The following is a 21,400-nucleotide window of genomic DNA, read 5'->3' as shown; positions in this document are numbered from 1 at the left end:
GGCACGTGCAAGAGGCAACCAATCAATGTGTCTCTCTCACACAGATGTTTCTCTCTTCCCCTCTCCCTCCCTTCCACACTCTCTTTAAAAAAAAAAAAAAAATCAATGAATATTCTTGGGTGAGAATTAACAAAAAAAATTAATAAATATATGCTCTTTTTAGAAAGGTTAGAAAATATTTGTAAGTACAAAACATTTTAATTACCTATATCACCATTCAAAAATAACCAGTTAATATTTTTATGGATATACATCCTGACATTTTCTTATGAAAATTTATAAATGTGTATTTACAAAAATTGGACCACACTATGTAGCAATATCTCATGAATATACTTCCATGTCAAAATAAATCTAGATCATTTTAATGGATATAGTATTCTATCATATGGATAAAATACAGTGAGTAGGCAAAACAGAGTTTATTCTTGTATTATTATTTATTGTATTATTTACTTGTATTATAACTGTAAGCGTACTTTTTCCCACTCCTGTATTTAGTCATCTGCTATTGCTAGACATGTAGGTTACTTACTATTTTTGTTTTAAAAGAAACAGTGATAAACATTCTTGTATATATAGTTCACATAGTTGTCTAGTTAGCCCGAGACTGAATCTGCAATCTTGGTGTATTGGAAAGATGCTCTAACCGACTGTCTAGTTATTTTCTTAAACTACATTCCAAGTAGTAGAATGCTGAGTCAAAAGGTAGATGCGTGTGTGCATGCACTTTAAAAAAAAAAAAATTATCTTTATTGTTGAAAGTATTACAAATGTCCCCTTTTTCCCCCATTGATCCCCTCCCCGCTGCACCCCTCCCTCCAGGCCTTCACCACACTATTGTCTGTGTCCATGGGTTATGCACATATGCATATAAGTTTTTAGGTTAATCTTTCCTCACCCACCCACCCACCATCTACCCCTGCCTTCCCTTCGAGATTTCGTCAGTCTGTTTCATGCTTCTATGTCTCTGGATCTATTCTGTTCATCAGTTTATTTTGTTCATTACATTGCATATATGAATAAGATCATGGTGCGTGCGCTTTTTAGACTTTTTAAAAAAATATATCTCTATTGATTTCAGAGAGAGGAAAGGAGAGGGAGAAAGAGAGACAGAAACATCAATGATGAGAGAGTCATTGACCGGCTGCCTCCTGCACGCCTGCCCCCTACTGGGGATGGAGCCACAACCAGGGCATGTGCCCTGACCAGGAATCGAACCCCAATCGCCTGGATCCTAGGTCGACGCTCAATCGCTGAGCCATGCCCAGCCGGGAAGGCACTTTTTAAAGGTTCTTAGATCTACAGGGTCAATCTGTCCTCCAGAAAAACGACAAACTTCTACTTCCAATATTAGGTTAAGAGGCTCATTTCCCCATATTCTTCTTAACTGATACCACTCTTTGAATCTTTGCTAATCTGAGAAATGAAAAAATGGAAGTGCGTTGTTTTAATCTGCACCTAAATAGCTTTTTATTTACTTAGTAGACATTTTGTGTTGTTCACCTGGAAGCCTTTCTTCATGCTCTTTGTCCACATTGAAAGAGAGCATCTAAGTCAGGCTGAAGAGTCAGGAAAGGCTTCCCAAAATGAGGAATGTATGTACCTAGTTTTGAAGGGTCAATGAGAAATAACTAGACAAGTAGAAAGGAAAGAATACTCTAGGCAGAGGAAATCATATATGTAAGGCTCAGAGACCTAACACAGCACAGTGAGTTCAGAACTACCAGTAGTTCAGGCTAATTTCACTGGGGAGAGTGTACAGACAAGTAAGAGGGGAGGAATGCACAGAGCAGCAGGAACCAGACCACAGACTGACTGCCCTGTGTGCTAAACTGAGGAGTCTGAGCTTTATCTGGAAATTATGGGGAAAACTTTGGGTTGGGGAGTAACATGATGAGATTCACATTCTAGAAAGGTCATTCTAGCAGCTGAGAGGAGGCATGGAAATCATTTAGGAGGATACAGGAATAATCTAGGCAAGTAGTGGTGAGGAACTAAACCAAGAAGGTGGCAGTAGTTAGCAAAGGGGGGTACTAATTAGACAGGCCAGGAGGAAAAATTCACACAACAGGAGGGAAAGTAAGACGGTAGAATTTTTGGTTTCTGGCTTGGGTATTGGAGGACTAGTGTGGCTACTCCCAACAAAGGCTTTTTGTGTGTGTTTTTTTATGGGAGGTGGCCATAGAAAAGATAAAGAATTTTATTCTGAATGTGTTGTTTGAAGAGGTACCTGTTGAAAATCCAAGTGAATGAAATGTGAAGATAAAAACCTGGAGGTCAGCAGAAAGCTCTGGAGTAGAGATGCAGCCCAGAGAGGTTCCACAGGGTGAGTGCATAAAGTAAGAAGAGCTCTGGGCTAAGGACAAAGCTGGGGATCACTGACATTTCTGGGTTAAACAGAGGAACAGAATGTTTGGAGGGAGGCTAAGAAGGAAGAGCCAATAAGGTAACATGGAAACCAGGAGAAAGCAGTTTCACGGAGGCTGAAGGAGAGACTTTCAAAATGGAGGCCAAGGGTGTGGAATGCTGAGAGGTCAAGGAAAAACAAAAATTACCCAATGAATTTGTTAATAAGAAGGTAACCTTATACTGGCAAATGGTAACCTTAGCAAATATGATTAAAAAAAAAAACCCCAAAGCCTATGGGCTGGTCCCAAAGACTACGAATGTACAAGAGTGACATATAATTAAAATTAGCTGTCAAATAAGGCTAAAAGAACTCTTTCAAAAAGTAAAAAGAAGTTCTAAATGATAAGAAAGCACTGTATCATGGTCTGAATCTTTTTCTTTCTTAATGGCACATGAAATGATGAGTGCTTTCCAATCTTGATTTAATGAACTATGGTAAAAATTTTCAGTCAGTCTAAACAGCTATTGTATCAGGGGTAGAGAGCAAATTATAATAGATTTCTTGGCAAATTATAGTTAATCATTCTGAACGTGTACATTTATCTCACCTCAGGTTTGGTGCATGCTGCCTGCCCATTGCCCAAGACTTTGTCTCTCCTGGTCTTTCATCCCTGCAAAGGGCCATAGTCCGTTTTCCCAATTTCTGCCTATGTGGTTCATATGCAACTTCCAGAGTTCATTCAGTTCTTACTAACACTTCCGCTTCAAGCAATTTATGATTACTCTAACAAGTACTTCCCAGTGGCTCCTGGTATGCCTCCGTAGTGAACTTGCTAATGAAGTGGATGTGTTGTGAAACAAAAGAACAGAAGCAGCAAACAAGTTAGGAGGGAGAGGACTAAATTTTGAAAAATAAGAACCTTATCAGTAAAGAGGCTTTAAACTGGACCTTATAGGAAAAAAAAATCTACAAAGGCACAGACATATGAAAAGACCTTGTGTGTTTGATATTTGATATTGCTGAAGTTGAAAATATGCAGTATGGATTTTACAGTTTTTTGTTTTTGTTTTTCTAATCCTCACCTGAGGATATTTTTTCCATTGCTTTTCAGAGACAGGGGAAGGAAGGGAGGGAGAGAGAAACATTGATGTGAGAGACACACTGATTAGTTGCCTCCCGGGGGCTGGGGATCGAGCCTACAACTGAGGTATGCGCCCTTAAACCAGAATTGAACCCTAGACCCTTCAGTCCATGGGTCAATGCTCTAACCACTGAGCAAAGCTGGCTGGGGCTGGATTTTATACTTTTAAGGTCTCCTCCAAACAGTAAGAACAAAAATAAGAATGTAAACTCCATCTTTAAAGAACCTAGGAAACACTTGTAACTACAAATCACTATCTATGATAGAAAACAGAAGCAGTAATGGTAAATGCCTTAGCAGAGCAGAGGAGGAAGGGACACTGACGGCAAGCAAACCAATTCACCCTGCACAACCCAAAAAAGGTTCAGGTTTGGCGGTACCAGGTACCATAGAAAATGGGCTAGGGTAGAGGATTGAACATATGGGGATTGCTTGAAATTGTGCAAAGGAAACAGACCTCCCACCTGCACTCCACAAACTCAAAAAATCATCCCTTTTTCGCCTTGCTAAAGACCGGAAATTTATTTGCTGGTGAAAAAAACTGAATCAGAAAAGCACCAACCCCAGGGGCCTCACACACAAGAGGGTGGTAAAGGACTGAAAACTGAAATAGGTACATTCTTGTCTTATTACATTCTAATCAATAAGCCCATCAGCTCCCTTTCCCCTACCCAGGTCAAGGTCACAAGAAACCAGGCTTATTACCTCCAGCTCCCAGTTCCCACTGTGGATTAAAGAATTCTTTTCTGGAGATTAGAGATCTCACCTAACACATGACTGCCTTAGAGTTAAGCCCACTAATTGACAAATGCTAACTACAGAGAGCTTCCTCTCAGCTTTTCAGAGCCTCACTTTCATTTTAAATCAGTTTTATAGATGTGTAATTTCCATACCATAAAATGTACATATTAAGTATACAAGAGAGATGCAAATTAAAACCATAATGAGGTATCACTTCATAACTGTCAGAATGGCTACCATCAGCAAATCAAGGAAGGACAAGTGCTGGCAAGGGTGTAGAGAAAAGGGAACCCTAGTGCACTGCAGGTGGGAATGCAGACTGGTGCAGCCACTATGGAAAGCAGTATGGAGTTTCCTCAAAAGATTAAAAATTGACCTGCCATTTGACCCAGTGATCCCACTTCTAGGAATATATCCTAAGGAACCCAAAACACCAATCACAAAGAACTTATGCACCCCTATGTTCATAGCAGCGCAATTTACAATAGCTAAGATCTAGAAACAGCCCAAGTGCCCATCAGTAGATGAGTGGATAAAAAACCTGTGGCACATTTACACCATGGAATACTATGCAGCTATAAAAAGAAGGATCTTTTATCCTTTGGCCCAGCATGGAAGGAACTAGAAAGTATTATGCTAAGTGAAATAAGCCAGTTGGAGAAAGACAAGTACCACATGATCTCACTTATATGTGGAATATAATAAACAAAATAAACTGATGAACAAAGTAGATCCAGAGACATAGAAGCATGGAACAGATTGAGGGATCTCAGAGGGAAGGCGGGGGGTGAGGGGTGGGCGGGGAGAGATTAATCAAAGAACTTATATGTTTATAAGCATAACCCATGGGCACAGACATTGGTATGGGGAAAGCCTAGGGGTGGGATGGATGTGGGTGGAGGGGATCAGTGGAAATAAAAAGGGGACATCTGTAATATTCTCAACAATAAAGATAAAGAAACTTAAAGAAAAAGTATACAGTTCAATCTGATTTAACAAGAACCATGTAACCACTGCCCTAAAAAAGACAGAACATTTACATCATCCTAAAAGTATCCCTCTGACCTTTCCCAGTCAACTCCCCTGACCTGCAATATCTGTCAATCACTGATCTATTCCCGTCCTATAGATTAGTATTGCCAGTTCTAGATCTTTATATGAATGTAATCATAAAATATACAGTGGTACCTCAGTTTTCGAATGTCTCTGTTGACGAACATTTCGGTTTACGAACACTGTAAACCCGGAAGGAAATGCTTCGGTTTTCGAACATGCCTTGGAAGTTAAACGTGCCACATGGCTTCTGCTGAGTGCAAGATCCTGAGGCTTAGCTGTTAGCTGTTGATTCCTCGGTTTTTGAACATTTCAGAACTCGAATGGTCTTCCAGAACAGATTACATTTAAAAACCAAAGTACCACTGCCTCTCTCACTCAGCAAAATGGTTTTGAGATTCATCCTCATTTCTGGATGTATCAACTGCAAATTTCTTTTTACTGCTTCGTAGGTATTCTACTACATGAATATACCAAAATGTGTCATATCTATTCACCAGTTGATAGACATTTGTGTTGTTTCTAGTTTGGACTATTACAAATTAAAAGCTGCTCTGAACAGGCAAGTAAAAGTCTTTTTGTGGATACGTGTTCATTTCTTTCGGTAATTAACTATGGAATTACTGAGTCATAATAAGTATACATTTAACTTTATAAAAACCTGTAAAACTGTTTTCCAAAGTGATTCTACCATTTTACACTCTCAACACTTGAGAGCTCTAGAGGCTCTACATCCTTTTGGATATTTGTCAGTTTCTTTAATTTTAGCCATTTTAGTGGGTGTGAAGTGCTATCCCACTGTGACTTTAATTTACATTTCCCTAATAACTAATGATGTTGAGCACTTTTTCATAGGCTTATTAGCAATTCATGTGTATCTTTTGTGAAGTGTCTATTCAAATCTTTTGGGTTATCTTTGATTATTCAGTTCTAAGAGTTCATTTATATATTTTAGATACAGATATTTTCTCTGGTTTGTAGTTTCCCTTTCCATTTTCTTAGCAGTAGGAGGTTTTAATCCTACTAATTTTTATTAATCCAAATAATCAATTTTTCTCTAATAGTTATTAATACATTTATATCCTGTCTTAAAAATCTTTGCTTATGCCGAGGTCATGAAATTTTCTCTTAAAGTCTTTTTTTAGGTAGCTCCAATTCTTATGTTTAGCTCTACGATTTATTTTAAATTAATTTTTATGAATGGTATAAGCTGAGTTTGAACATCATCCAGCACCATTTATTTGTTGAAAAGACTGTGCCCATTGAGTTATGTTGGAACCTTTGCTGAAAAACAAATGGCCATATATATGAGTGTATTTTTAGATTCTCTACTCTTTGTCTTCATATACACCAATACCATCCTGGGATTTTGATTGGAATTTCAATGAATTTAAATATCCATTTGGTGATAATGGAGATTTTAATATTATTAAGTCTCTAATCCATGCTATCCACGAACACAGTATGTCTCCATTTATTCAGATGCTTTTTAATTTTTCTAAGCAATGTTTGTAGGCCTTTCATTAAATTTATTCCCAAGTATTTTATGTTTTCTGATGCTAATGCAAATGGTATTGTTATTTTATTTTCATTTTCTACTGTGTTTGTTGCTGGTGTATAGAAACACAGCTGATTTATGTATATTGTTCTTGTTACTTGCCACTTTGCTAAATTCACTTATTTAGTATTTTTTATTTTTTTGGTAAATACCTTGGGATTTTTTTTTTTTAATATATAGACAATCATGTTGTCTGAGAAGAGATACTTTTACTTTTTTCCTTTCCAATACTTACTGCCCATTATCCTGTCTAGAATCTCCATAACAATAGTGAGAAGAGATGAGCCATAAAGTATAATGATAGCTGTAGGTTTTTTGGTAGATACCCTTTACCAAATTGAGAAAGCCCTCTTCTGTTTCTTGTTTGTTGAGTTTAAAAAAATCTCATATAGTTGTTTAATTTTGTCAAATACTATATTCTGCATCTATTGAGATGATCACCTACTTTTTACCCTTTATTTTATTAATGTGGTAGAACAGGGGCGAGGGAACTGAAATTCATATCAGGAAGGGAAAACTTAGTATTTAAAATTTATCAATGATAAATTTACAATATTATGTATTTATAAATATGGAGGTAAATGGAAAAAACAGCTAAAAAAATTGACAGTGGTTGTCTCTGAAGAGTACCCTAGTTGGTAGTAAAAACTTGGAAACTGATGAAACTGTAGTAAATAATCCAGTTATGAATAACTGGAAAGAAGCAAAGGGAAGGCCAAATATTATGGTCATGCCATTTGTGCAGCTTTGCCAGGAAGCTGCAATTCAGATGCATGCCCAGTAAAGTCTGGGTGAAAAAGGGTAGGTACTTGTCTGCCAGTCATACCTAGGAACAGGTAACTGGCCAGAGTAGGCATGGCCTCTGCAAGCGTAGGATGATCTGAGATACTTAAGCTCCTAAACAAAGGAGTTTGCCCTCTTGCTCTAGTTTCTCTTGCGATTCTTGTTGCAGGGGGTGCGCTCTCTTGGCTCTCTTGCATTCGCCCACGTGGCCCACAGCTACGTGGTCCCCATACACAACGGACTAATGGACTACAACTAGCATGATGCTACACCAGACCCAACTCCACCATGGAACGCAAACTCTGGATGCTGTCTTTGCTTCTAGCTCTGCTGAATCCCCAAGCGGCACCTCTTCCAGGACTGAATTAAGGGAAATGGGACTTTGGAAACTCAAGGATGTAATTCCATGCAAATAAAGCTCTCTGTTGCATCTCGTCCTCCTGTAAGGGCCTCCAGAAATGTTTATTCCAGCAGCACCCCAAGAACCCCACGCCCACTAGCAAAGAAGGCAATCCACACATTTCTCTGATAACACTGATATTTTAAAAAAGCCTTTTAAGCATTTACACTTTGAATATGAGAATTAATATATAATATTAATAACAAATTTTAAAAGTTAAAAATAGGTTCTAGGGAGACGTAAAGATAAGGTTCAGGCTAATTATTGTGTGCTAATGCTGGGGAGCAAAGGTGTAGGGGAGATGAATTCAGCTTTAGGCATAGGTTGTTTCAGGAGAAGATACTCCTCATGCAAATGGATATACGTGGCACTGAAGTGAGAGGAGTTGAAAAGAAAGGTCTGGAATAAGCGCCAGATAAAGGTTTTAAAGCCACAAGAATGGGCAAGACTGAACATGCACAGCATGAGAAAAGGGTCAAGGACAAAATTCTGAGGAAAGCTAGCATATATGAGGCGAGAAGATTCTAGGAAGGACACAGAGAATTAATTTTCAAAGGGCAGGAAGAAAATCAGCCAAATATGACACAGAAGTCAAGGGATAAAAGTGTTTCATTCCTCTAACATGTTGAATTCCAAAGATTTTGTTTACCAACAAACATTAGAACTATAGTTTTCATTTACAGGTATTTCTCCCTAATTTCACGGAGAAATTTGGGAAGTTAATAAAACCTGAACACAAATGTAATGATGGAAACTGGAGAATGGTGTTACACATACTTTTTATGTTGCTACTGATGTGTTCTATTTCAGGAAACATCTGGAACAGAGAGTATGAGGGAAAGAAATTCCACTGCTTATCTTAACTGATGAAAGGGCTCAACAAGAAAACGATCAACATAAATCTTGTAGACACAAGAAAAAACTGGTTGAATATGTCACTTAGATGGGACATTTGAAGACAAGGAAGAGGAGAAATTGTAGAAAAATGACTAAAAGCTTTTTATTTAACAGAGTACACACAAGGTGTGATGATTCAGAAGTAATGAGTCATTTAGAAATAATAAAACTATTAGTTTGCCTGGAAAACACAGGCACTCTCTGGTGGATGACTCAGTATGGAAACTGATCCCAAGAGAACAATTTAGAGGAATACAAAAACATATATTGTAGAAGTACTTGTAGGGAAAAAAAGGAGACCTAGAATATTTTATTTGTTGTGTTCACTTCAAAAATAGTTGAGAAAATTAACAAATTTATTAGAAGGGAAGATTTTTTTATGCTCAAATAAATTATATACATGAATATGAAAGAACAATTAATGTTCTAGGTTTGGGGCTAATAATGTCTTAATGAGACGAAAAGTAAAATAAGAACATCTCAGTAGCAGACTTGATTTGAGCTTATGGAAATTAGGAAGTGCTTAAAAACTTACATTTATTTTTACTCCAGTAGAGAAACAGGAAATGTGGTTGAGGGGAAAGCACCAGGTGGGCAGTCAGGAGTTCCTTATCCAGCTTCAGCTTCTGCACTGACCAGCTGAGTGAGTTGATCAAGTCACTTCCCTCACTGGGATTTTACCTTCTCTTTTAGAAAAACAGGATGAAAGATGGATCTGGGATCTAGGTAACATGAGAAAAGCAAACATTTTTTATTGGTTAGAATTAGAATAAAGCTATGTTTTACCAGAGAACTATTTTGTATTACTTGATGTGGGAATCACAATGGCTATTAATTTCCAATGCATGTGATTTGCAAAACTACTGATTTCTCTGAGTACTGGCTCTGAAAGGAAAATCTGGGGGTTAAACTTATACCACTTTATAATGTAAAATTTTATTTATTTATTATTATATACCAAAACATCAACAATAGTCTGTCTGCTGGTAGTATTTTAAGTTAATTTAATTCACATGTTTTCCTTTTCTATGTCTTTTTCTTATTTTGGAGGATATATATATATATATATATAAATAAATTACCTTCTATATATAAAAATTATTTGGACAGTTTAGAAGAACATATATACAAAGCAGTTTAATAAACTTTTGAGTGCCACTATAAGCCGGGTACTGTACTCTTCAAGACGAGGAAACTATAATCAATGATTCTGCCTCTAAGCAGCTTACAATAAGTGGGCAGAGAAAGAGGATACCTAACCTTTACATCAGGGAAAACATTCCAGAGAGGAGGACTGCAGAGCCCAGCTCTGAGCAGAAGTAGTTGGCTGCAAGAAGAAAGGGAAAATGGTTTGTGGACAAAGGGAGCAAAGCAGGAGGCAGCATGGGATGTGTGAGGAGCTACCAGGAGTTTGGTATTATTCCAGTGTCAAGTGTGAAGAGAGGCTTCTAGGAGCTACAGCGAAAAGGGTGGAGCAGACAAAAGCAGCACAGCACCAGAGAGACCCTGAGAGGTTTCAATGGAGGGAGGAGGGAACAAGGTGAGAGTTACACTGTAGGGGGAGGACAGACAGACTTGGGGAAGCAAGACCAAAGCTAGGTAGGCAAGGTAGGAGGCCTCTGTCGAGTCCAGAAAAGAACCAATGAGGCTACAGATGAAGGCAGATCAGAGGCTTAAGTGACTAAGCAGTGATTACAAAGCTATGAGCAGGATCTGTCTTTGATCTTTAAATCCTGTGCTTTTCTACAGACCTATAAAGCACAAATTCTGGCTGAAGCTAACAGATCTTAAATTTATTTTTACTAAGTAAATTATGTATTTAAGAAAATAATTTATTCATTTATTTATATTAATTATCTAAAATGTTAAGGGTGTTATAGAAAATAAGCAAAGCTTGTCTTGTAAGGAACTTATGGGACAAAATAAATGAGACAAAAAAGAATAGATCAATTAATTTAACAGACATCTATCCTCCTCCTGGGCCTGACGGAGATCACATTCTAGTGACAGTAAATTTTTTTAAATCCTCACCCAAGGAGTGAGTATATTTTTTCCATTGATTTTTAGAGAGTGGAAGGGAGGGGGAAGGGGAAGAGAGAGAGACACACATCCATGTGACAGATACATCAATTAGTTGCCTCCCATATGTGCCCCAGCTGGGGGCAGGGGTGGGGATGGGACCTGAAACCCAGGTATGTGCCCCTGACCAAAATCAAACCCATGACCCTCTGGTGCCCAGGCCGATGCTCTAGATACCGAGCCACACTGATCAGGGCAACAGTTACTTTTAGAACATAATTTTTGCATCCTTTTGGTACATGAGGCTCTTCAAAGCCAACGGGCAATTCTAGAAAATGACCAGGAAATTGGTGTAAAATCAACAGAGCGCGGGCCAAGAGAAAACTTGCTTGAATGGGATGATAAGAGAATGAGAAAAAAATTTAAAAGGATGGCATTGATGCCAGAAAGCTAGGGAGGGGCCTGGAATTGCCTTCAATGCAGCCTGGATTTGACAGGTCAAAGTTGTTCCTTTTTTAAATCTTCATATAAAAGTAATGACTGTAGAAATAAGACATGCCTGCTAGGGGTAGGGGGGAGAGGAGCAAAGATCACATCTAGAGACAGTATCAATGTGAACATTTTGTAAATGTCCTTTCTGGCTTTAATATACATACACAGACCTGGGGATTTTTGTGAATATTTACCTTTTTTAAGAAAAGTGAGGTTTAATTACAGTTTATTACCTTCTTTTTCTACTTTCCATGAAAATAAAAATCGATATGTCTTATATAGATTGTGCTGGATATACCAAATTTACTTATTCAATTCTCTACAAAGGCACATTAGGCTGTATGATAAGTTGCAGAGAGGAAGCAAGCAACAAGCAAATGATAAAACTGACTTTAGCTGTGGTAGCATTTTCAATATTCTAAAGGTGGAAAGAGGTAAGACATGTGGAAGCTCTTGAGATTTTAGTGTTCCAGACATAAGATGAATAATGTCTGAATCTGGAATTCTTTGTGGATGAAGAGGAATTTCCAAAAGGGAAACAAAAAAGACTGCAACCCAACACACACTAAAGATGAAGTAATTTCAAATCTTCACATCTGCAGAACAGATAGAATGTCAAAGAAAGCACTCAGACAACTAAAAACAGTGGGTGGACTGCCAGGGAAAAACCAAGTGTCATTCTAGTGATAATCCACAACCACAGCTTTCCAAGATGTGACAGAGATCCCCAAACTGTACTCTAACAGAAAGTGCACTGAGCCTTTCTTGAGAGATGCTAGGTGCCCTGAAGACTTCATGTGTCCTCTCTGGGCCTCTGTCCTTTGGCCTGGCTCTGTGAGTTATAAACTGTGCTTGTCAGAGTTCCCTTGGAAGCTGCCAATACTAGGCATTTCCCACTGCAACCAAAATAGCTCTGCTTTTATCTGTTTTATATATTAGATCTCCAAAAAATATTTTATTTGAAAAAACAGTTTAACAGCTAAAAAACAATCTTAAAATCACAGGATTAAAAAAAAATACCATTCACCCTTCAGATTACTTGTTAACCAGAAAGGTAAAAATGTAAATTTATAATGGAGCGATCTGAAAGTCACCACCTTAACACCTTAGCTAAACAATCAAATACTATGTACCTCTTGATATGATGCAATATGAAGATTGAAGTACCTCTTATGGAGGTACTTCAAAAATATTTAGCTTTAATCAATCTTTTAAAGCTAATGGCCAGATGCAGGAAAAACAGGCAATAGAGAATTAAGTTAAACAATACCATGAGGAAACAGATAAATTCATGATATGGATCATTCTATAAGACAATTAACCTGGTCTCTTCAAAAAGACAGTATCATGAGGGAAAATTGTGAGTACGTTGTGGGGAAGAAATGGAAGGAACACAAACTATAAAGGCTCTGAGGTGGAAGCATGTCTTGAATGTTTTAGCAAGAGTGGGAATGACAGTGTGACTAGACTTTTATTTTGACTGAGATGAGAAGCTACTGAAGAATTGTGAACAGAGAAATGACATGATATGAATTAATTTTTAACAAGATCATTCTGGTTGCTGTGATGAGAACAGACTACAGGAAACCAGAGTGGAAGCAGGGAGACGAAATTTGCCTGAAATAATCCAGGCAAAAAATGATGCTGGTTTTGATCAGGCAGTAGCAGGGTAAGGATAGGAAGTTGTTAGATTCTGGATATACTATATTTTGAAACAAGAGCCAATGGGAAAAATGTGTGGGTTTTGTGGAAAAGAGGGAAGTCAAGGATGAATCTAAGGGTAGGTTTATAAAAAAATCACTGTTTTGTTTTTTGCTTGAACAACTGGAAGGAGACAATTGATATGAATCAAGACTGGGAAGACAGCAGGAAGAACAGATTTATTGGTGGCCGAGGAAGTGGTGGCGCCAAGGGATGAGATCACCAAGGGAGGGAAAACAGAAAGAGAAAGATATAGAAATATTTATTTTATAATAAATCTTATTCTGTAGGATTCTATAGAAATCTGTATTTCTGTAAAGGAATACAATAAGAAACATGCAAAGGCCGAGCCAGGGTACTCTAACACCCAGAGTAGTGTTGTCTAATGGAACTTCCTGTGATGATGAAATATTTATGTATCTGTGCCATTCAATAGGTAGCCACTATCCACATGTGGCTATTAAGAACTTGAAATATGGCAATTGCAACTGAATTAAACGAAAATTTAATTAAATAGCTATGTGTAGCTAGTGACTATAGTATTGTACAGATCTAGAGTGCAGATCTAGAGTTTGGGGAAGTAAAGAAGAATCAGCAGAGGAGGGTGAAAAGAAGTAGCCAGAGAGGGAGGAACTGTGAGACAATTCTCTCTTGTTTCTGCACATACTGCAAGTGAGGCACTGACTCACTTGATAGTCAGTGATATATGACATATTTATGATATGATATGCTAGTTCTGGACTATCTTTTCAAGAATGTTTGTAAAGCACCCTGCTGGAGTGTCTCAGTTGGTTGAGCACTGTCCCGTGTACTGAAAGGTTGCTGGTTTGATTCCTGGTAAGGGCACATACCTGGGTTGCAGGTTTGATCCCCAGTCGGGAAGCTTACAGAAGGCAGTTGATGGATGTTTCTCTCTCACATCGATGTTTTCTCTCTCTCCTTTCCTCTAAGTATGTCCTTGAGTGAGAATTACAAAAACAAAATAAAATGATGTTTGTATAGCGTCATGGTTCAGTATAATAAAGATAATGTTTCCCTCTGGAACAAAGAGAAGGCATGCTTACTGCCCATTATAAAAGGTCTGGGTTCTCTCAGACAGGTTCCTTTCTAATAAAACCATCCACCTTGTGTGCAAGTATAAACTGACTCCCTTCACACGGTCTTGATGGTAACTGGACTCATGAGAACCAGTACAAAAACACTGCTAATATGGATACTGCTACTGCTGTAGGCAATAAATTGTCTTTTTTTCCCTGATCCAGGAGTCTTGTATCTTCCACCATCATACATGAAACTGTGGCAAGTTAACTTGTTAGCTTACAAAAAAAGTAAAATCTTAGATCTTTTATAGCTCTTGACATGTACCTTAGAAGCCAAGTGAAGAAGCTATCTTAAGGAGGAGGGAGTAATCAACTCTGCTCCTGAATGCTAAGTAAAATAAGTACTGAGAAGTGACCGATGTGGACATGACTGGTAACTGATAAGAGTGATTTTAACGGAATTGTGGGGGCAGAAATCTGACTGGATTGAGTATGAAAAAGAATGGGAAGAGAAATAGCAACAGAATACAGACAACTCTTTCAAGAAGTTTTGCTGTGAAGTTTCAGTGAAATAAGGCAACAGGTAGAAGAGAAAGTGGAGTCAAGGAGGATTATTTATAAGATTGGAAAAAATGAAAGAATATTTTCACATATAAGACAATGAGTCAGAAGAGGGGAAAACTGATCAAAGAGAAAAGATTATAAAGCACTTAGAGAGGTTAGTTCTTTTACAGTAAGAGGACAGAAATCACAGTACATGCATACCACTGCAGGTCGTGGGTAGCTGAGGCAGTGATAGCTCGTGAAAGCTTTTTTTTTCCTAGTTCCTTTTATGAAAGGGAAGAGGGGGGAGAAGATGGTGAATATGTGAAGAGAATGAAGGCATGCAACAGTCATCTGGGGGGAGATGAAACAGAGAAAATGACTGGGGAAATCTAGTATGATTGCCAGGCAACATTACGGGTCTACTTTAGGTTATATCATTAAATTAAGGTAAGCTCAGCAGTATGGTTTTACAGGCATGAGACAGGCAAAGAATTGGATTTAATCAGTACTGTGGTTTAGCCAGGAACGGATGCTGAAGTGAGAGCGGGGCAAAGGAATTAATGATGTATACGTAGAAGATACTGACTGATGATGGTATGTATCTAAGCCTCTATCTCATCTTCTGAAATCCTAACCCTTCCACTGAGCCCCGTGGGACTCACTGGTAGGTATCAGCAAAATCCCCACATCCTGGACCTCCTTTCTGAAGTCTTCTTTAACTTCCTTTAAGCTTCCTACTTAAATGGAAACTGGGCTCTCCCCTGAGGATGCTGCTTTCCCTGCAGCCCCTTAGATGATGATTCTTTTTCTCCTCCATACCTTTCAAATAAGAGGCCTGGTAGGTGTCTTCTTGTTCCTCATTGCTACTTCCAGCCCATTTTCCCTCTGGCCTCTCCAAAAATTCCCTGCTTTGAGTCACATATCATTAGACTCTATCACCCACTATCCTTCATTATTGCAGTATTTAAATCTCACTAAGGTCAATTTCTTTCACTCCTTGATGACTGTAGCTTTTGGCTCACTGTCACTTCAACACTATTTCTGTTACAACTGTTACTGATTTCAACATCCAAATAAAAAATCCATCTGATATCCTGGCCTCTTAGTTTCTTGACGTTTTCTCCACAATGAAAATTATGTTGATCTTGTTTTCTACCCTGTCTCAGCCACTTTCTCCCATGACCATACCCTAACCTTTTGGAACACCTAAAGTGTATTTTAATAACCATATATCTGAAGGAGTATCATTTGTAAAAATGGACTGGTGAGTTCAAAGTAAGATCACCCCTCTGTAGGTCTCCACTGGCAGAGTCAAGGGAATGGTCATACATCAGGGGTGAGACCACCTTCTTCAGGAATTCATGCTACTACTATCATCAACAGATAATGAAAGAGAACAAGAAAGGGAGAACTAGGCACGCTTCCTCTTTGAAGCCTCTTCGCTTGGGCTTATATTCCTTTCATGGGTGGTGGTGTATAGGTGAAGGGCTGGGATCCCTCTTGTATTGGGCTCTCAAAGGGAAGATTAATATTACTGCACCAACATTTTTAAAGTGCTTAGATGCTGGTTATTGTGCTGATGACTTAAGTGCCTTATTTAATTCTTATGCTGACATTGAGATTAGTGTTATCTCCATTTCGCAGATGAAGAAGCTGGGGTTAAGAGAAGTTTTAAAAACAAACAAATATTGATCATATTACAAGCGTAGAAAGAGAAAAACTGATCTGAGCCCGGGTAACATCAAAACCCCTCTGTCCTATACCATGTCCCTATTAAAGCTAAAGAAGCTGGGCTAAGTCAGTACCTGAGTCCCTGCCATAATCCCAGAAGTTTCAATTTCTAGGGAAGGAACTCTCTCAAAGTCTTAGTAGGCATAAGAAAGAGAAAGGAAGGACAGAGGGAAGAATGGAAGGATGGACGGACGGACGGGAGGGAGGGAGGGAGGGAGGAAAAAAGGAATTAAGAAATCTATAGAACACTGAAGTCAATGCAGTAACCTGGGTAGAAAGAACAAAAAGTTTTTTACCTCCAATTTTGTTTTTCGGAAGGCCTGAAAACCTAACAAATTTATTAGTGAGTAATGAAACTGTAACACAAAAAATAGCCATATAAAAGAAAATCATAACAAAGTTAATGGAGTAAAATTTTAAATTACACTTTTAAAAAGCAATAAATAATGTTAATGCTACTTCTGAACTTCAGACTATAAGAATATCACCAAACTTTATAAGCATAATTAAGACAATGAGTATGTCAACAATAAAACTGACTGTGACACAATTAAAAGCACACTCACAAATATCACCATATATAATAATAGAATTTTATAGAAGACATGGCAAAAGGCCAAGCATAAAGCTTAATTTTTTTTTAGAACAAGTGACCTGTGAGATTAAATCAACAAAAGGAAATGAAAAATGCAGATGACTCTCAATGTGGAAAAATTGCAAATATCAAGGCAGGAAAAATAAATTAACATTAAAGGGAACATGAGATTTGATCTGGAGAAAACATATACAGTGGAACCTTGGTTCTCGAACTTAATTTGTTCCAAGGGGCTGTTCGAGAAGTGATTCGTTAGAAAACCGAATCATTTTTCCCCCATTAGAAATAATGTAAATTGAATTAACCTGTTCCAGATCCCCCAAATAATTCCATTTTATCCAGACCCCCCAAATAATTCCGTTTTAACCTTTCTTATATACAATACTTGTCTAATGTACTGTTTAATCTATAAACAAACACTTCCTTTCTTAAATTTATCAAACCACCCCCTACTAGCCTTAAAGGAATCACTTTCAGCACTGGTTCCAGGGGTCTCTTTCAGGAACAGCATGCAGCATCTTCCCTTTTTCACATATCACTGCCTCAGAAGTGCTGTCACTGGCTGACTGCTTTTCATTTATCCAAATCAACAACAGTTTTTCTACCTCTTCAGTTGCCTGTGATCAGTTTTTTCCACACCCTTAGCAACATCAGCACTCTTGATGGCCTCTTTATGTTTAAAAATTGTTCTAATTGTTCATTTCACCAGCAACAAAAGCCAAACAAAATAAAACAAAACAAAAACAAACCAAACACACACACACAAATATTCACAGCACAATTTCCTGGGATTTTAACAAGTAGGTTTAGCAATAAACTGACTTGAATTCTCTCCTTTGCAGCCTGAGAGATGCTTTTGGTCATGCTCATGTATCAGCCTAAAAGGGCTATGAGGTAGAGAACAGAAATGTTTGAGATGGTAAACGTTCGAGAATTGAGGTTTGGCTGTAAATACAAAGATTATGCGCAAAGAACTTCTGAATAGAATAATTTTCATTACTCACAAAGTATTATTAAGCATTTATAGCACTGCAATAGTTTCTCAGGAAGGTGGGTAATGGGATTCAGGTGGCAGTGTCATGGATCAGGGAAGCAGAGCAGAGATGAATCAGAAAGCCACTGCAATGTACTCACCCTCATATCCACATGTCCAGTGCACAGCATAAAATAGAAACTCAACAATATTTTCTAAATGTATGAACTGTCAGATGCTGTGGAATACCCCCAGAATTCAACTGGGGCAGGGGAACAGGGCAAAAGCCCAATGGAAATATCTCCAGGTAAGGAAACACAGATTATTTTTAGCTGATAACCTTCACAGTTTTCATGTGCTCCTCTAGGTTTCAAATGTGTCCCTCAACAGAACCCACTGCTTCCCCATTTCTTAGTTTCCATCTTGGGTACAGCTTTGGTATCTTATTTCTTGGCCCCACTGATCGCCTCTATTTAATCAACTTGACATATCTCAGGTGGGGTCTTATCACAATTAAGATAATTAGTTCATTTTTGCACTGATCCAGAGAATCTCTGAGCTTGCTCACTGGAAGAGCCCATGAAACATTTGTCTGTCTACAAGACAATTTCAGGCAAAAGGTTCTGGTGCTGTTGGCTCAAGAGTAGAACCTATCTAAATGAAACAACCCTTGGGGCACAAATCTGAATTACCACCTCTAGTGGGGCTTTGTGGCACAATTTTGGTGAAAAACTGTCATTCACTACCAAGACAGAAGTGTTGGAGAGGAGGAGAGAGCTAGGGAAGAGAATGCTGAGATCAGACATGAAAGCAGAGTTGAGAAAAAGGTTCAACTACAAGAAGCTAACTAGGGAGACATGATGAGGGTCCAAACCAAAAAGCCGAAGACAGTAAGGAGATTGAGCCCAGCAAGCCTGCCTCACCAACCTATGACTGTCGTTCAGCCTCAAGTACCCCGAGGGGTATGAGGAGAACCCTGAGACACTCCCAAAGTTCTTCAGTCAGCTGTCATTTTACATGTACGACTGAAGAATCCCTATATTCTGCAGATGAGGCCCAGCAAGGGTTTATTTATTATTAATTTCTTACTGTTTAGACAGACAACCTGATAGCCTGGTACATACACAACCTAAGTACCTTACTGGGGCAAAAAATCTTTTCACAAGGTACTTGTTAGATGTTTGGAAGTCCATAAAAATGAATGAAATGGCCATATGCCATATTTGCAGGCCACACCCAGAATAAACTCAGTAAGACCTGACAATCCTATCTCTGAAATCTCTCTCAATTTTCACCACTTCTCATTACCTCCACTGCTAAAATCCTGGCGAAAATGATCATCCGCTACCACCTACTCTACTATCATAGCCTTCTAAACTGGTCTCTCTGTTTCCACTCTTGCCTCTACATATTCCAGTCATTCTCTAAACAGCATAACCAGAGTAATATATAAGGTGGGGCAAAAGTAGGTCTACAGTTGTTCATATGGAAAATAATACAATAATAATACAAGAATAAATTGTGTTTCATGTACTCACAACTGTAAAAATATGTTTGCTTCACCCTGTAAATTAGAGCACATTGCTCTCCTGTTTCAGATGTTCTAATGGTCACCCACTCCATTTTGAACAACACTTAAACTCCTTCCCTAACATAGCTCCAGAATTTGCTTACCACCTTCCTTACTTCATCTTGCACTGCTTTCCCCCTGGCCTTTTTTTTTTTGGTTCCTCCAACAGCCTCTTCCTCTCCCTTGACCAAGGTCCCAGCTCATTATTCTCTTTCCCATTATAAGTGCCAGTACAGCACTTAACAGTATCTGAAATTGTTTTATTTATAGTTTACACGGTTACAGTATTTATCCCTATAATGTATGCTCCATGAAGGCAAGGATCTTGTTTTGCCTCATTTGCCACTGTATCCCAACACCAGAACAGAGCCTGGCATAGGAGGAAGCACTTAATTAAAGGAAGAGAAGGAAGAAGGGAGGGGAGTAATTTACTAATATACTACCCTTTATGTTTGTTGGTCAATACCTTGAATAGGAAAAAATTCACTATTTATTACCAGTTTAAGGAGGGACTGACTGACTCCATCTAGGATGATTGGCACTCTTAGACATTTCTCATAACTGCTCAGCTTAATCAGCATTTTACCTGATGAAAAGGTTTAACATATGCTTTGAACCTAAGACAAGCACTCCTGGCCCCCATCACAAATGCTGTAGTACTGAGAGGCAAAGTACAGAAGATAATCCACTAGAGCTGCATGACTCAGTACTCTCTCCCAACACACACACATTGAGAAAGACTGCAAACAAGAGCTCAGTTATGCGTATACTACAGCTAGGTAAGTTCTTTTATAAAAGTCTAATCAAATAGACCTGTGGCTCACCTCTGTACCACTCTGATCCCCAAACTTAGCTTATCGATGTTCAAATTCCTGGAGAATGCATACCCAGGCATTTAGGTACTAAAGCATCTCAGAGCATTTTGTCAGCCAGGCCTTGGTCCTTTAAGAAAAGGGACTCAGCCATACTGATAACTGGAGACCATTAAAGCTTTTGCTGATACACTGTTACCCATCCCTAATAACACCCCTCTTTATGAGTGCCCCTGTTACTATTTATCTGTGCTATGCATGAAGGACTCACGACAAACCAAGCCTCACTATGTGCGGAGTTGGAGGACTAGGACATTTGAACGTCAACAGTTACAAACATAGGTGAGCTGAACATAACTTAATGGAGATTTCCCAGGGTGGTTTGTCATCACCTAAACAGACTTTTATCATGACTGTGTAGCTGTCTATTAAAGGGAAACAGATTCTGGCCCAAGGTATCTATACCAGATAGATATTATAGTACAGATCTTATGAAAATTTTTGGTTATATTCCTAAAGTTAGTCATTTACTTCATCTCACCTCCTAAGACTACCATTCCTGCTGGGTGGGAATCATCTGTAAAGATTACTGGGGCAACAAAGCTGCCTAGGGCTACAGAATGGACAGTGGTTCATGTAAACTGACCCAATCTTCCTTTCCTATTACACTCTTACCATCTTTTTTTGGGAGGGTGGGGGAGATATACATATTTTATACTCCCATCTTTCTTTCTTTCCCCCCAGAGCTCAGGGTACCAATTAATTCCTTTTCAAACAAATCTTTCTAAACAAGGAATGTCATCCTAGCTGGTCTGGCTCAGCGGTTAGAGTGTCGGCCTGCAGACTGAAGGGTCCCGGGGGGTTTGATTCAGGCCAAGGGCATGTACCTCGGTTGCAGGCTCAATGTGTCTCTCTCACATCAATGTTTCTCTCTCTCTCTCTTTCTCTCCCTTCCACTCTCTCTGAAAAGCAATGGAAAAAATATCCTTGGGTGA

The 21,400-nt window shown here is 38.6% G+C and overlaps 1 protein-coding gene across 3 annotated transcripts in view; it reads right to left on the bottom strand.

The window, feature by feature from the left end:
• Nucleotides 1–21,400, bottom strand: part of PPP2R3A (protein phosphatase 2 regulatory subunit B''alpha) — a 121,203-nt gene that overhangs the window by 86,657 nt on the left and 13,146 nt on the right. For 2 of the 3 annotated variants that reach the window (XM_087824948.1, XM_016224345.2), the window contains exon 2: nt 9,462–9,648. The gene's annotated coding sequence lies outside the window, so the exon portion shown is untranslated. Of the gene's footprint in view, nt 1–9,461; nt 9,649–13,989; nt 14,188–21,400 lie in introns of those variants that run through there. The other variant, XM_016224346.2, reaches the window with a different exon arrangement.

The sequence above is a fragment of the Miniopterus natalensis genome, chromosome 15 (genome assembly GCF_054644295.1).
Source record: "Miniopterus natalensis isolate mMinNat1 chromosome 15, mMinNat1.hap1, whole genome shotgun sequence".
Classification (NCBI taxonomy): domain Eukaryota; kingdom Metazoa; phylum Chordata; class Mammalia; order Chiroptera; family Miniopteridae; genus Miniopterus; species Miniopterus natalensis.
Note: the sequence above shows the minus strand (reverse complement) of the source record. Positions and strands in the feature narration are given on the sequence as shown.